The 14711-nt window shown below is 45.9% G+C and overlaps 1 long non-coding RNA gene across 1 annotated transcript; it reads left to right on the top strand.

Annotated features, from left to right (window-relative positions):
* The first annotated feature begins 375 nt into the window (after positions 1-375).
* On the top strand, positions 376-12269 carry LOC145423985 (uncharacterized). The gene is made up of 2 exons (XR_013904923.1): positions 376-942; positions 9921-12269. It is a non-coding gene; the product is annotated as an uncharacterized LOC145423985 (long non-coding RNA).
* The last annotated feature ends 2442 nt before the right edge of the window (positions 12270-14711 follow it).

Here is a 14711-nt window from a genome sequence, read left to right as displayed (position 1 = left end):
AAACAGGACCTACACCCTATAACTGTTGCAGTAGTCAAAAATTCATGAGAATGAAAGTTACCTGGCAATAAAAATATATATTATGCACAGACAGAGAAGAATGGACTAATCCAATTGTTCTCTGTCTGAAAAAAAAAAATAGTTGAAAGTTGGATATAAGAAAGTGTCAATGGAAAATTGTATTTAGTAGTCAGTATAATCTTTTAGTGATATAAGTTTGCTTATGGTAGGATGCTGTTTGTAGTTATTTGGTAGTGACAGGATGTGTGATTTTTAGCAGGCTTGGTTCACCCCCCACATCCTGGGAGCATGGGAGAGGTCGTACCTTGTTTTATTGTAGATACATCCTAACTTGAAGATCTGTTTGCTGTTTGGTAGAGCTTCCTACCCTTTGTATGGTTTCACTGTGTTATCTTTGGTAAACCATACATTGGGTGTGGGGGAAGACTACCCTCTTTATGACCAACGATGTACCTTTTGTGCTTTCATGATATATGACCCTTTGTTCAACACACACACACACACACACACACACACACACACACACACACACACACACACACACGCTCAATGGAGTATAAATAGAGACCGGGGCAGTTCTCTCACTGGAGTCTCTTAGAGTGGAGGCTGCCCTTGCTAGCAAGAAGTTCTGTGTGTTTCTCTTCTCTGAGTCTTTACTGAAGAAGTGTTTTAGAACATTTTCCCTAACATTTACTTGGTCCTTCGTAGACGGAGCAGAATATATCAGAACTGTTATCTGTGACTCTGTTCCAGGATCCAGCACTGATTCCTGACGCCGTGGGGAGCCGGCACCGAAGTCTGTGCACAGCCCTCTTAGACGAGGAGAGAGTCCCAGAGCGTGAATTCGAGTCTGGGCCGGTGACCAGGTCCACGGCGCTGGGATTCAGTCTGGTGATCCGAACCGTCAGTGGGACATCGGGGGTGAGAAACACTATTTGGTATTTAAAGACGGCCGCAAAGATTTAAAGTAACGTGACAAATTAAAAATACGTTTAAGTAACGTGATAAATTAGGTTGGGTTCGCCGGAAGGAGCCGAATTTGACTAGTTTTAGAGGTAGCTGAAATTATCTCGTGACAAATTAGGTTGGGTTCGCCGGAAGGAGCCGAATTTGACTAGTTTTAGAAGTAGCTGAAATTACTTCGTGACAAATTGTAAAAGCGCGCAAATGTCCATATGTGTGTGTGTCTGGAAGTAAGTTGATTTTACAGCACAATAAATTGCTGAACTACTTCCATTTTTGTGTATCCTGCAAGAGCCCATGTACTGGTCCATCCATCCATCCATCTTCATCCGCTTATCCGAGGTCGGGTCGCGGGGGTAGCAGCCTAAGCAAAGAGGTCCAGACCTCCCTCTCCCCAGCCACCTCCTCCAGCTTGTCCGGGGGAATACCAAGGCGTTCCCAGGCCAGCCGAGAGATATAATCTCTCCAGCGTGTCCTGGGTCTGCCCCGGGGCCTCCTCCCGGTGGGACATGCCTGGAACACCTCGCCCAGGAGGCGCCCAGGGGGCATCCTTGCCAGATGCCCGAACCACCTCAGCTGGCTCCTTTCGATGTGGAGCAGCAGCTGCTCTACTCTAAGCCCCTCCCGGATGGCCGAACTTCTCACCCTATCTCTAAGGGAGAGGCCAGCCACCCTTCGGAGGAAGCTCATTTCCGCCGCTTGTATCCGCGATCTCGTTCTTTCGGTCACTACCCACAGCTCGTGGCCATAGGTGAGGGTAGGGACGTAGATCGACCGGTAAATTGAGAGCTTCGCTTTTACGCTCAGCTCCCTCTTCACCACGACTGACCGGTGCAGCGTCCGCATTACTGCAGCCGCAGCCCCAATCCGTCTGTCGATCTCCAGCTCCCTTCTCCCATCACTCGCGAACAAGACCCCGAGATACTTGAACTCCTCCACTTGGGGCAGGAACTCATCCCCGACCCGGAGTGGGCACTCCACCCTTTTCCGGCTGAGAACCATGGCCTCAGATTTGGAGGTGCTGATCCTCATTCCCGCTGCGTTACACTCGGCTGCGAACCGCTCCAGTGCGAGCTGGAGGCCCTCACCCGATGAAGCCAACAGAACCACATCATCCGCAAAAATCAGAGATGAGATTCTGAGGCCACCAAAGCGAAAGCCCTCCGCCACTTGGCTGCGCCTAGAAATCCTGTCCATAAAAATTATGAACAGAACCGGAGACAAAGGGCAGCCTTGGCGGAGCCCATCACCCACCGGGAACGAGTCCGACTTATTGCCGGCAATGCGAACCAAGCTCTTGCAACGGTTGTATAGGGATTGAATGGCCCGTAGCAATGGGCCAGACACCCCATACTCGCGCAACACCTCCCACAGGACGCCCCGAGGGACACGGTCGAATGCCTTCTCCAGGTCCACAAAACACATGTAGACTGGTTGGGCAAACTCCCATGCACCCTCAAGTATCCTCGAGAGGACAAAGAGCTGGTCCAGTGTTCCGCGACCAGGACGAAAACCGCATTGTTCCTCCTGTATCCGAGGTTCGACTAGCGGACGAACCCTCCTCTCCAGCACCCTGGCATAGACTTTCCCGGGGAGGCTGAGGAGTGTGATCCCCCTGTAGTTGGAACACACCCTCCGGTCCCCCTTCTTGAAGATGGGGACCACCACCCCGGTCTGCCAGTCCACAGGTACTGCCCCTGATCTCCACGCAACATTGCAGAGACGTGTCAACCAAGACAGCCCTACAACGTCCAGAGCCTTCAGGAACTCGGGGCGGACCTCATCGACACCAGGGGCTCTGCCACCAAGGAGTTGTTTAACTGCCTCAGTGACCTCGCCCCCGGAAATTGGTGGGTCACACCCCTCATCCCCAGACTCTGCTTCCTCCCCGGAAGACGTGTCAGTGGGATTAAGGAGGTCCTCGAAGTATTCCTTCCACCGCCCGACAATTTTCTCAGTCGACGTCAACAGCGCTCCGCCAGCACTATACACAGTGCAGGTAGAGCACCGCTTTCCCCTCCTGAGACGCCTGACGGTTTGCCAGAATCTCTTCGAGGCAGTCCGAAAGTCTTTTTCCATGGCCTCTCCGAACTCCTCCCACACCCGAGTTTTTGCTTCAGCCACTGCCCGAGCCGCATTCCGCTTGGCCTGTCGATACCTGTCGGCTGCCTCCGGAGTCCCACAGGCTAACCAAGCCCGATAGGCCTCCTTCTTCAGCCTGGTGGCTCCCTTCACCTCTGGTGTCCACCATTTGGTTCGGGGATTACCACCACGGCAGGCACCAACCACCTTGCGGCCGCAGCTCAATGCAGCAGCTTCGGCAATGGAGACGCTGAACATGGTCCATTCGGACTCAATGTCCCCAGTCTCCCTCGGAATGCTGTTGAAGCTCTGCCGGAGGTGTGCGTTGAAGATCTCGCGGACTGGGGCCTCTGCTAGACGTTCCCAGCACACCCTCACTACGCGTTTAGGTGCACCAGGTCTGTCCAGCGTCCTCCCCCGCCACCTGATCCAACTCACCACCAGGTGGTGATCAGTTGACAGCTCAGCCCCTCTCTTTACCCGAGTGTCCAGAACATATGGTCGCAGGTCTGGTGATACGATTACAAAATCGATCATCGACCTACGGCCTAGAGCATCCTGGTGCCACGTGCACTTATGGACACTCTTATGTTCGAACAGGGTGTTCGTTATGGCCAAACTGTGATTAGCACAGAAGTCCAATAACAAAGCACCGCTCGGGTTCAGATCAGGGAGGCCGTTCCTCCCAATCACGCCCCTCCAGGTCTCGCTGTCGTTACCCACGTGAGCATTGAAGTCTCCCAGCAGGACAACAGAGTCTCCAGGTGGAGCACCTTCCAGCACCCCCCCCAGGGACTCTAAGAAGGCTGGGTACTCCGAACTGCCACTCGGCGCATAAGCGCAGATGACAGTCAGGACCCGTTCCCCGACCCTAAGGCGCAGGGAACAAACCCTCTCGTCCACCGGGAAAAACCCCAACGTACCGGCAGCAAGCCGAGGGGATATAAGAATACCCACCCCAGCCCGCCGCCTCTCACCAGGGGCAACTCCAGACTGAGACAGAGTCCAGCCCCTCTCCAGGAGACTGGTTCCAGAGCCCAGACAATGCGTAGAGGTGAGCCCAACTATATCTAGCCGGTACCTCTCAACCTCACGCACCAACTCAGGCTCCTTCCCCACCAGAGAGGTGACATTCCATGTCCCTATTGCCAGTCTTGGCAGCCGGGGGTCGGTCCGCCAGGGCCTCCGCTCCTGGCCGCCACCCGGCTCACAATGCACCTGACCCCTATGGCGCCTCCTGCGGGTGGTGGGCCTGCGGGAGGATGGGCCCATGTCTCCTCTTCGGGCTGTGCCCGGCCGGGCCCCATGGACTAAGGCCCGGCCACCAGACGCTCGCCCTCGGGCACCCTCCCCGGGCCTGGCTCCAGGGCGGGGCCCCGGTAACCCTATCCCGGGCAGGGTAAACTGTTCCCTCGATATTCTTTTCATGGGGGTCTTCTGAATCGCTCTTTGTCTGGTCCCTCACCCAGGACCAGTTTGCCATGGGAGACCCTACCAGGGGGCAAAAGCCCCCAGACAACATAGCCCCTGGGATCCCTGGGACACACAAACCCCTCCACCACGATAAGGTAGCGATTCAAGGAGGAGTACTGGTGACAAAGGAAAAAGGTTGAGTTTCATCTCATAAAACTGATACCGCTTCACCGAAAAGAAAAAACAACTAGCAGCAGCTTTAATAACCCCTGATGATGAAACTACAAAACAAGCATGTACTGAACAAAGACCTCCATTAACAGACCCACATAACTCTCTTTTAGACCCCTCCGTTAAATTTTCTGCACCAACTGTAGGAGAAACAGCCAGCATTACATCAAAACCTCATTTTGAACGATCTCCCATGTGGCTAAGACATAGGAAAATTAAACTTGACAATGCATACAGGGACGCACAAACGCTGTTAGCTGAGCATGAAATAGATTTTCATCCAGGAAGATCTGATCATGGCTCTGAAAAAGGGTGCAACAGTCGTGGTTCACACCCAGACCCACCACCACCATCATCTACATTAGCGTGTCCATTAGTTGAAGTGGCAAACCCCAGATATGGCACGCTCCTAGGTGATAGTCATGGAGGAGGCAGGGATGACAGACCCACGATCCTTGTTTACCGCCCGTGGACACATAAAGATAGGCAGAATGTAATAAAAGGCATTCCACTAATACAGGAAGGATACGAACCATGGCAAGTTGCCGTGCGTGAAGTAATTACCCAGTGGCATTTAAACGGTCACGAGGTGATACAATTATTTCAAGACTGCCTAGGGCTCTCCTGGGGAAGAATTAGGGGAGACTTTACTGGCTCCCTACCAGATGGTAGAGCGTTTCCCCCAGGTCATGCTGATCTCCAAGCAGCATTAATACCTGTGTTTGATAGGGCCCGTCAACAATTAGCGCCAAAGGCCAACTATGGTAAAATAGACCAAGTTAAACAAAGTAACACGGAAAACCCACATGAATACATGGACAGGCTGAGACCAGTTTTCAGACAGAACTCAGGTCTAAATTATGCTGATGACCCGCAATCACCATACCAGCAACAATTTAAACGTGCTTTTATTAAAGGATTACTGCCAAGCATTAGGTCTCACGTAGAAAAATACTGGGTAACACAAGATACAGGCACAGTAGATGAGGCGCTTCAATATGCTAATCATGCACAAACAGTAGTGAAAAACAAAGAGAAGGCCTCAGTCTTTGCCCTAGACACTGACACCGTCTTTACGGCTTTTAGTGGGAGTGGGGGCTACAGGGGAGTTTTCAGAGGTCAAAGGAGAGGGAGAGGAATGCATAGAGGAGAAGCAAGAGGTAGAGGAAGGTTTAGACAAACACCAAACAGTGATTTTAACATTACATGCTGGGAGTGTGGGAAAAGGGGACACTTTGCACGTGACTGTAAGACACAAAGAACACTTGACACAGAATGACTAGCTGCAATCACTGTGGCTGCAAACAGCCAGGTAGCTGACAGGGAGAGCCACATAGATGAAAAAGAAGCAAAAGTTTTAACAAATGTGGAAAATAATTTAGAACAGGATGAAACTGAAGTATATAATGTTCATCAGCTAGTAAGTTTACTGGACGGGAAGCCAACGCTTACGATCTATGTAAATGGCAAAAAGTTGCAAGTGTTGTGTGACACAGGAGCTTGTAAAACAGTGCTTAAAGCAGAGCCCCCGCGCACAACCTTTTCTAGAGAAGTAGTAATGGTGAAAACAGCGTCAGGGCATGTAAAAACCCAGCCACTAACAATGCCACTGACATTTTTGCATAAACCCAGTCAACGCTCCTGTAACATGCCATGTATAATAGACCCAACCTGCCCAGTGAACTTACTAGGAAGAGACGCGATGACAAAATTAGGGATAGGAGTCATCCCCACAGAAACAGGTATGATGGCAGAAATAATGTTAGTAGAGGGAGACCCCTATCAGAGGGAAGGAAAGGGAGAGCCAAACTACTATTGGTCATTAGATTTACCACCTCTTATGCAGCTCAAAGAAGCAGCTGAAAAACATCTCCCCGCAAGTGCCGAAAAAATGAAGCCAACTGAGTATCACAACACCCTGCGCTATAAACAAACCCCAGGCCCAGACCCTCTGTATGATAAACAGGTGCACAGCCTAAAAAGCCCATATTTGACTTTGCAACACTTATATGTTACAAAAAGCGGAAATGCAGTATGTTCCGTGATCCAACGAGATCAAATAAAAAACCTGAATAGGATCACAAAACCCCATGTGTCAGTTGCAAAAACGACAAGTACACAATGGAACCAATTAGGTAACATCCTGCAAAAAGTAGAAAATGATAAATATACGCCCACGGAAGAAGAGGGTTGGGCACAGGGTAAAAGAACAGGGTGCATGAGATACACACTAGGCTGGGTGGTAAAAACTACACCCAACACTCATTTGTACGACAGTACGCAAAAATGAGAAATTCTCTCGTTAGAGGAAGAGCCAGCACTTAAAAGTTTACCTTCTACACTGTGGTCGGATGGTCCAACTGATGTGGGATTAATAAAAAACGCAGATTCGGTAAAAGTACAGACCATTTCATCCCACAGGCCCATTAAATCACAGTATCCCTTATCTAAGGAAGCAATAGAAGGGATTAAGCCAGTAATAAAAGATATGGAAAAAGCAGGAATTCTAATAAAAACTAATTCTGCTACCTGCAATACTCCAATCTTCCCAGTTAAGAAAGCTAACACTGGAAAATATCGTTTGGTACATGATCTGCGAGCAATAAATGAAATTACTGAAATGATACCACCAGTAGTAGCAAATCCTCACACTATACTAAATCAAGTCACTCCAAAGGAACAATGGTTTTCAGTGATAGATTTATCAAACGCCTTTTTCTCAGTACCTTTACATCCAGATGCGCGACATCTGTTTGGCTTCACATTTGAGGGACAGAGATATACCTATACTAGGTTACCTCAGGGATTTCAAAACAGCCCTACTCTCTATGCTGACGCTTTAAAGAAATCAATGATGTCCTGCCCTCTGCCAGCAGAAGGACAGTTTCTACTTTATGTAGATGATATTTTAGTGACTGGCCACACAGAGGAAGGGTGTAAACAGAACACTATGGCTGTGCTGCGTCACCTGGCAGAGCAAGGCCACAAAGTGTCTCTGAATAAACTCCAATTATGGAGACCTGAAGTAACATACTTAGGCCACACCCTTTCAGGTGAAGGAAGGAAACTCCTAAACAAAAGAAAAGAAGCTATACAAAATGCACCACAGCCACAAACTAAGCAACAGATGATGAGTTTTCTCGGGTTATGCAATTACTGCAGGGCGTGGATTCCAGAATATGCGGCACAGGTACAACCACTGCAAAACCTAATTTATGGAAAAAATCTCGTTTTAAAAGATAAAATACAGTGGACACCAGAGGCAGAAGGAGCATTTAATAAATTAAAAGTCATGCTCCAAACAAACGTTGTGCTTGCATTACCAGATTATGACAAAACATTCTACTTGAACGTAGACGGAACACAGGGATACATGAAAGCAGTATTGACACAATCATTTGGAGAAAAACAAAGGCCACTAGCTTTTTATTCAAGCAAACTCGATTCAGTGGCCTCGGGAATGCCAACCTGTGTACAAGCGTGTGCAGCAGCTGCAGAGGCAGTGCAAAAATCTACCGACATAGTTTTGGGACACACCCTGACTATTAGAGTACCGCATGCAGTAACTTCTATACTGCTACAAGCACATTTACCTTTCTTAACACATGCGAGACAACTCTCCTATGTTGGCATATTGCTTTCACAATCCCATATCAACATAGTGAGATGTGGACCTTTAAATCCTGGCACATTGTTGCCAACACCCACAGAGGGAAAAACACATCGCTGCGTGGAAAAATTAGAAGAGGAAACTAAACCACGTGCTGACATTTATAGCACACCACAAGAAAGTTTCATTGACATTTTTGTTGATGGTTCAGCATCAAAAAATGCACTAGGGCATAACTGTGTAGGATATGCAGTAACTACATTAGACACTATAGTAGAAGCAAGAGCTTTGCCACACACGCATTCAGCTCAGAGTGCAGAACTAATTGCAGTAATCAGAGCATGTGAGATACATGAAGGTAAGGATATTAATATCCACACAGACAGCCAGTATGTATTTGCAGCAGTTCATCACTTTGCAAAAATATGGGATAACAGAGGAATGGTTACCTCCTCTGGAAACCCAGTTCAGCATGCAGATTTGCTAAAGCAACTGTTACAAACAGTACAACTACAGCGACATTTAGCAATTTGTAAATGTGCAGCACATCAGAAAGATGACTCTGAAATTACGAAGGGAAACAATTTTGCTGATAAAGCTGCGAAAGCAGCAGCCATGACAACTACAATTTTATTAGCCACTCATGAAAATCATAGCATTCCGATATCTGTACTGCAGGACGAACAAAAAGCAGCACCATCAAAGGAACAAAAGCAATGGCTAAAGTATGGCGCAGTACTAGATGTTGATGATATAATGAAAATTGCAGGAAAACCCATTCTTCCTAAATCGTTACACAAGACAGCCGCTCTAGTGAGTCATGGTTTAAGTCATATCTCGACAGGAGGAGTGACCTTTATAATAACCCAACAATTTTATGCTATAAATTTTGAAACTTCAGCAAAAGAGTATGTGAGAACATGTATGATTTGCCAAAAACATAATACCCAAGGTAATTTAAGACCAAAAAGAGGATATTTCCTACACCACCTCATCCATTTCATACAATTCACATGGATTTTATTGAATTGAATGAGTGTCAGGGCTCAAAAAATGCTCTAGTAATTATAGATGTATTCTCAAAATGGCCGGAAATATACCCAGTGAAAAAAGCAGACGCAATCTCAGTTGCAAAGTGTCTCTGCAATCATTTCATTCCAACATATGGCATTCCTACTCTGATAAGATCAGATAATGGAACCCATTTTGTAAATGATGTGATCAGCAAAGCGTCTGAAGTGTTAGGTTTCAGTTTGAAACATCACTGTGCCTATCATCCACAGAGTGCAGGATTAGTGGAGAGAACGAATGGCACTATAAAACAAAGGCTCAGGAAAATAATGGAAGAAACTGGCAGACCATGGCCAGAATGTTTGGGCCTGGTCAAGATGTGGATGAGAATAACACAAGGAAGCAACAAGCTGTCCCCATTTGAGATTATACATGGGAGACCTTTTCCGCTACCAGTTACTAGCGAGCCACTAGATAAATCGATTCGTGAAACCACTCTGGCAGAATGGATGACTCAATTGTTGACAAACAGAGAAGTTGTGTTGAATAATAAACTGCCGCAAGACTCTCTTTCACCTATTTCTTGCAGGTTGAAGCCAGGTGATTGGATCCTTGTTCGAGTACTCCGAAGGAAAAATTGGAGCTCGCCACGGTGGGAGGGGCCATTTCAAGTGCTTCTGACCACTCCAACTGCCTGCAAAATAGCGGAGAGACCCTCCTGGATACATCAGAGCCACTGCAAAAAGGTTGAGGTCCCAGGGAACCCCGACACCCCCAAGACAGCACAGTAGAGAAATCTCACGCTTGGTTGCTTCAGTGGTGAGGGGGGAGTGCTGATTGAGCCCCCGTAGGGTAAGCTCGCACTTCAACCTCCAGCCTCTGATCAACTCTAGGGCAACCAAGTGTGAGGTGTGACGGATCTGTGTGCAACCATGGGGAGGTGGACCCTCCTGGTTACCTTGACTACGATGCTCACCCTTACAGGACTTCAGCTGACCTCAACAGCAGCTGAACCAGGAGGCAGGCAGAAGAGATGGACACACGACAACTCTCACCTAAGGGACATGACGCAAGATCACATTCATCCGTGGATGAATAATGCCTGGTACCGTTATATCCACGACAGAACAAAGGCAGAATCGGCAAATACAGACTGTTATGTCTGTTCTCATATGCCCAGCACGTCGACACACCCCACATTATATGGCAAATATATGAACAACACTCAAGCAAAGTGTGCAGCCAGCTTTGCTGGCATTGGATTCCAACACAGTCGAATCATCATCGATGATAAAATCTCACACGCTGTTGGACTTAGTAATGGAACATGTGATCAACTCTTTTGGATCGACTTCAATGTGACAAATCGGAATATCTCTATCCATTTCCCAGTGTTCCTGGACCAAGTGCCAGGAAAGAACCACTCCATGTGTTACCAGCAAGAGAAAGGTAACAGACCCCTTGGAGACACCACAAACTGTGTCCAAACTGCAGGCCACGGAGAGGGCGCACCTGTGAACATGAGTGGACCCTCTAACGGCACATACTGGGTGCAAGGAATGGCCTGGCTATGTGGACAACGGGCATATTTCATATTGCCCCCAGACTGGACAGGAACTTGTGCTCCTATATTCCTGTCAGACCACACCTTCAGGATGACTGCAGTGAACACCACTTCTACAGTACGCCGGAAAAGAAGATTAGTGATTCCTAAACTTCAAGCACATGACCCGATATGGGGAGGCGACGTGCCCAAGGAATTCAAGTTATGGACTACTGGACAGAAAGTACTCCATTCATTGTTCCCCTGGGTGGGAGCTGGAAAAAATATGCTGAGAATTGAAACTCTGGATTACCGGTTTGGACTTTTCCTGAACGCTTCATGTAAGATCAACGAACAACAGAACCAGGAAATTGATGCATTACGGATTACAGCGATGCAACACCAAGTGGCTCTGGACATGATATTAGCAGAGAAAGGGGGACTTTGCGTCCTTTTTAATACCACATGCTGCACTTACATACCAGACGACGTGCATTCATCAAACATGACTGACGCCCTGAATGTTTTGAGACAGATCCAGCAGGCTCAAAATCAGGACTATGTAAGTGATACACGTGACTGGTTCTCTTGGCTATACACTGGCTCCTGGTTACAGGTGCTAAAAAGACTACTCATCGGAGTTGGGATATTTTTACTTTTATTTTGTGTCTTTGTAACGTGTATATTGCCATGCTTAAGACTCATGATTAACCGCATAATATTTTCTACTGTTGCTGCATATACAGCTGTGACAAATGATGATGATAACTTTGGCCTGTTGGAACATGAAGACTTTGTGTGATTAATGACGATGTGACAGAAAATGTACGACAAGATGTTACAAACTGATATCTCACTTTAAAAGTTTTTTCTGACAACAGGAGGGAATGTCAATGGAAAATTGTATTTAGTAGTCAGTATAATCTTTTAGTGATATAAGTTTGCTTATGGTAGGATGCTGTTTGTAGTTATTTGTATTAGGAAATGTTTAACCATGTATACTTAGAAGCATATAATTAATTGTGTAGTGACAGGATGTGTGCACCCCAGGAATGCACCCCCACGTCCTGGGAGCATGAGAGCTCGTACCTTGTCTTATTGCTTTACGGTAGGATTAACGTAGCTATGTCTGTTTTAGTTTAAGTGCTTCTTTACATATAGATGAACTGTTGGACTTTCCAGACCAGCAGGTTAAGGGAAGTTGTTTATGGGGCCACACTCTGACCCCACACACACACACACACATACGCTCAATGGAGTATAAAGTAAAGACCGGGGCAGTTCTCTCACTGGAGTCTCTTAGAGTGGAGGCTGCCCTTGCTAGCAAGAAGTTCTGTGTGTTTCTCTTCTCTGAGTCTTTACTGAAGAAGTGTTTTAGAACATTTTCCCTAACAGAGCTCTAGGGCCGTTTGCAACCATAATATCCAGTTTACCTTATAAAAGGCAGAACAGTAACTATAGTGTTTGCAATAAATGGAGACATTTAAAAACAGAAAGCTATCATCTACTGTGATTCAAGTGTATAAACTAAACCACATAAAATGGCTTAAACTGAATATGGTCACGTTTTATTTTTTGTGTGGCCATTACTGCATTTTAATGGTGTTATAGATGCTGTCGAGGCTAAGCCTACATTTAAAGCCACTAAGCTGTTTGTTGGCAGGTTAATGCAATGTCACTGGTATGAATAAACGTATTAAACTTAGTTCAATAACTGAAACCATACTTATCTTGTCCTTTAGATTCTTTATTCCAACACAATTTAACATAACAGCGCAGCGGTCACAATCTGTTTGCTCCTTCCCAACAACAACACACCTGCTGCCAATGACCTATCTACCTTAAATAGACACACCATATGTAACACAAAAGGTGACCCCTAGTGGCATACATGAGGTACCCACACAAAAATGGCTCCTACAGATACTGAGCACAAATATGAGTACAGAGAATTTCCAGCAAGCTTTTAATACTGTCACAAAAAGGTCTAGAGGGATTTATCAGCATCATCCTGTCAAACTGGTTTTATGGTGGTTTTGATGAGAACAGATTATAGCTTGATCAAGAAGACCAACCGTCGAAGTCCTGTTGGGAAACCTTTGCACTTTTTCAAGGTGTGAGTATCATCAAGTGTAGCAGTGATGTCCTCATTGGTCATTGACACAGTTGACAACTTGTTTGAGGGATGAAATTGTGGCGTTTTGGTCAGAAAGTTTATACTTGTAAATCAGACTGCAGAAATATTTCTGAAAATGTAGTGGTTTGTTTGTTTGTGGTTTGTTTGTTTGTGGTTTGTTTGTTTGTGGTTTGTTTGTTTGTGGTTTGTTTGTGGTTTGTTTGTTTGTGGTTTGTTTGTGGTTTGTTTGTTTGTGGTTTGTTTGTTTGTGGTTTGTTTGTTTGTGGTTTGTTTGTGGTTTGTTTGTTTGTGGTTTGTTTGTTTGTGGTTTGTTTGTTTGTGGTTTGTTTGTTTGTGGTTTGTTTGTGGTTTGTTTGTTTGTGGTTTGTTTGTGGTTTGTTTGTGGTTTGTTTGTTCATGTTTTTTGTTTGTTTTTATTTCAAATATCTTATAACAAGATGAAACTACAATTGTAAACGCAATTTGTTTTTTTGGTTTTTTCTCAAACTTAAGTAACTGAAACCTTTCATTGAACTACAGCAGAAACAGATTGGAAATGCCAAGTTATTCTAACACTAGTGGACTTGTTAAACAAAACATTTGTTTCACTTCTTTCTCAACATGCAGCACCATTAAGAACAGTGGACCAGCATAGTTGGTCTGCATGAGCACACTTACTGCAACAGTTGTACATGCTGAAACTGGTTGCTGGCAGCTGATGTGAAGAAATGTCTGGACACATCAAAAGTTTTCTTTTTCATTTTCTTCCTCCCTTGGATAACATACACATGGCAAATAAAAACATGTAACTAGGGTGACGTGAAGTGTGTATCATCAGATTTAACTCAAATATAATGAGGCTGTCCATCTGTGAAGTAATTGTTCCTTCAAAAACCACTGTGACAACAGATTTTATTTCATTCATTTGATGGTTTTCTATTCTGTATACTGGAACTTTTTAATAGCCCCCCTGTCCACACATCCTTGACATGAGACTTTCTGCAGAGTTGCACATGATGAATGCACACAAAACTTAAAGTGTTGCTGTCATATTTTTTTGGATGTGGTTTGTTGTCATAATCAAGAACGTGTCTTATTTTTTATTTGTTTTGTTGCTGATCGGCCATTGGACTGCTGAGCCTGCAGTGAACAGCCAGTCACTGACTCTTGATGCTAGAGCAAGGACAACTGAGCTCTCTCTCTCTCTCTCTCTCTCTCTCTCTCTCTCTCTCTCTCTCTCTCTCTCTCTTTTAAATAAATAATACGTTCGAGCTGTTTATGTTTTTGACTTGTTATGGACTCTGACTGGCAATGGGAGGGCTGGCGGACTCATATTATGGAGGTGGAGGGTAGACACATTTTGTGTGCAAGAGACCACATACTACAGTGGTGATTGACACAGACTTCAATGGACATTTAGGTGAAGGGAACAGAGGTTATGAGGTGTTGGGTAGGTGTGGTGTTTAGGAGAGAAATCTAGAAAGACAGATGTGGGGCAGATTTTCCAAGTGGAAATGGCCGTGGTGCACACATACTTCAAGAACAGGGAGGAACTTGTAGAAATATATGAAAGTGGAGGAAGCTGCACACAGGGCAACTAAATATTATGCAGAAGGTGAAATCAAAAAGACAGGAGACAAGGAGGTGTCAGGGAGAATGCAGCTATGCAGCATCAAATGGTAGTTTGAAGGATGAGTTTGGACATCAAGAAGAGGAAGTGA

This window comes from Astatotilapia calliptera, chromosome 23, assembly GCF_964374335.1.
Source record: "Astatotilapia calliptera chromosome 23, fAstCal68.1, whole genome shotgun sequence".
Classification (NCBI taxonomy): domain Eukaryota; kingdom Metazoa; phylum Chordata; class Actinopteri; order Cichliformes; family Cichlidae; genus Astatotilapia; species Astatotilapia calliptera.
This window is presented reverse-complemented; position numbering and strand designations above follow the sequence as displayed.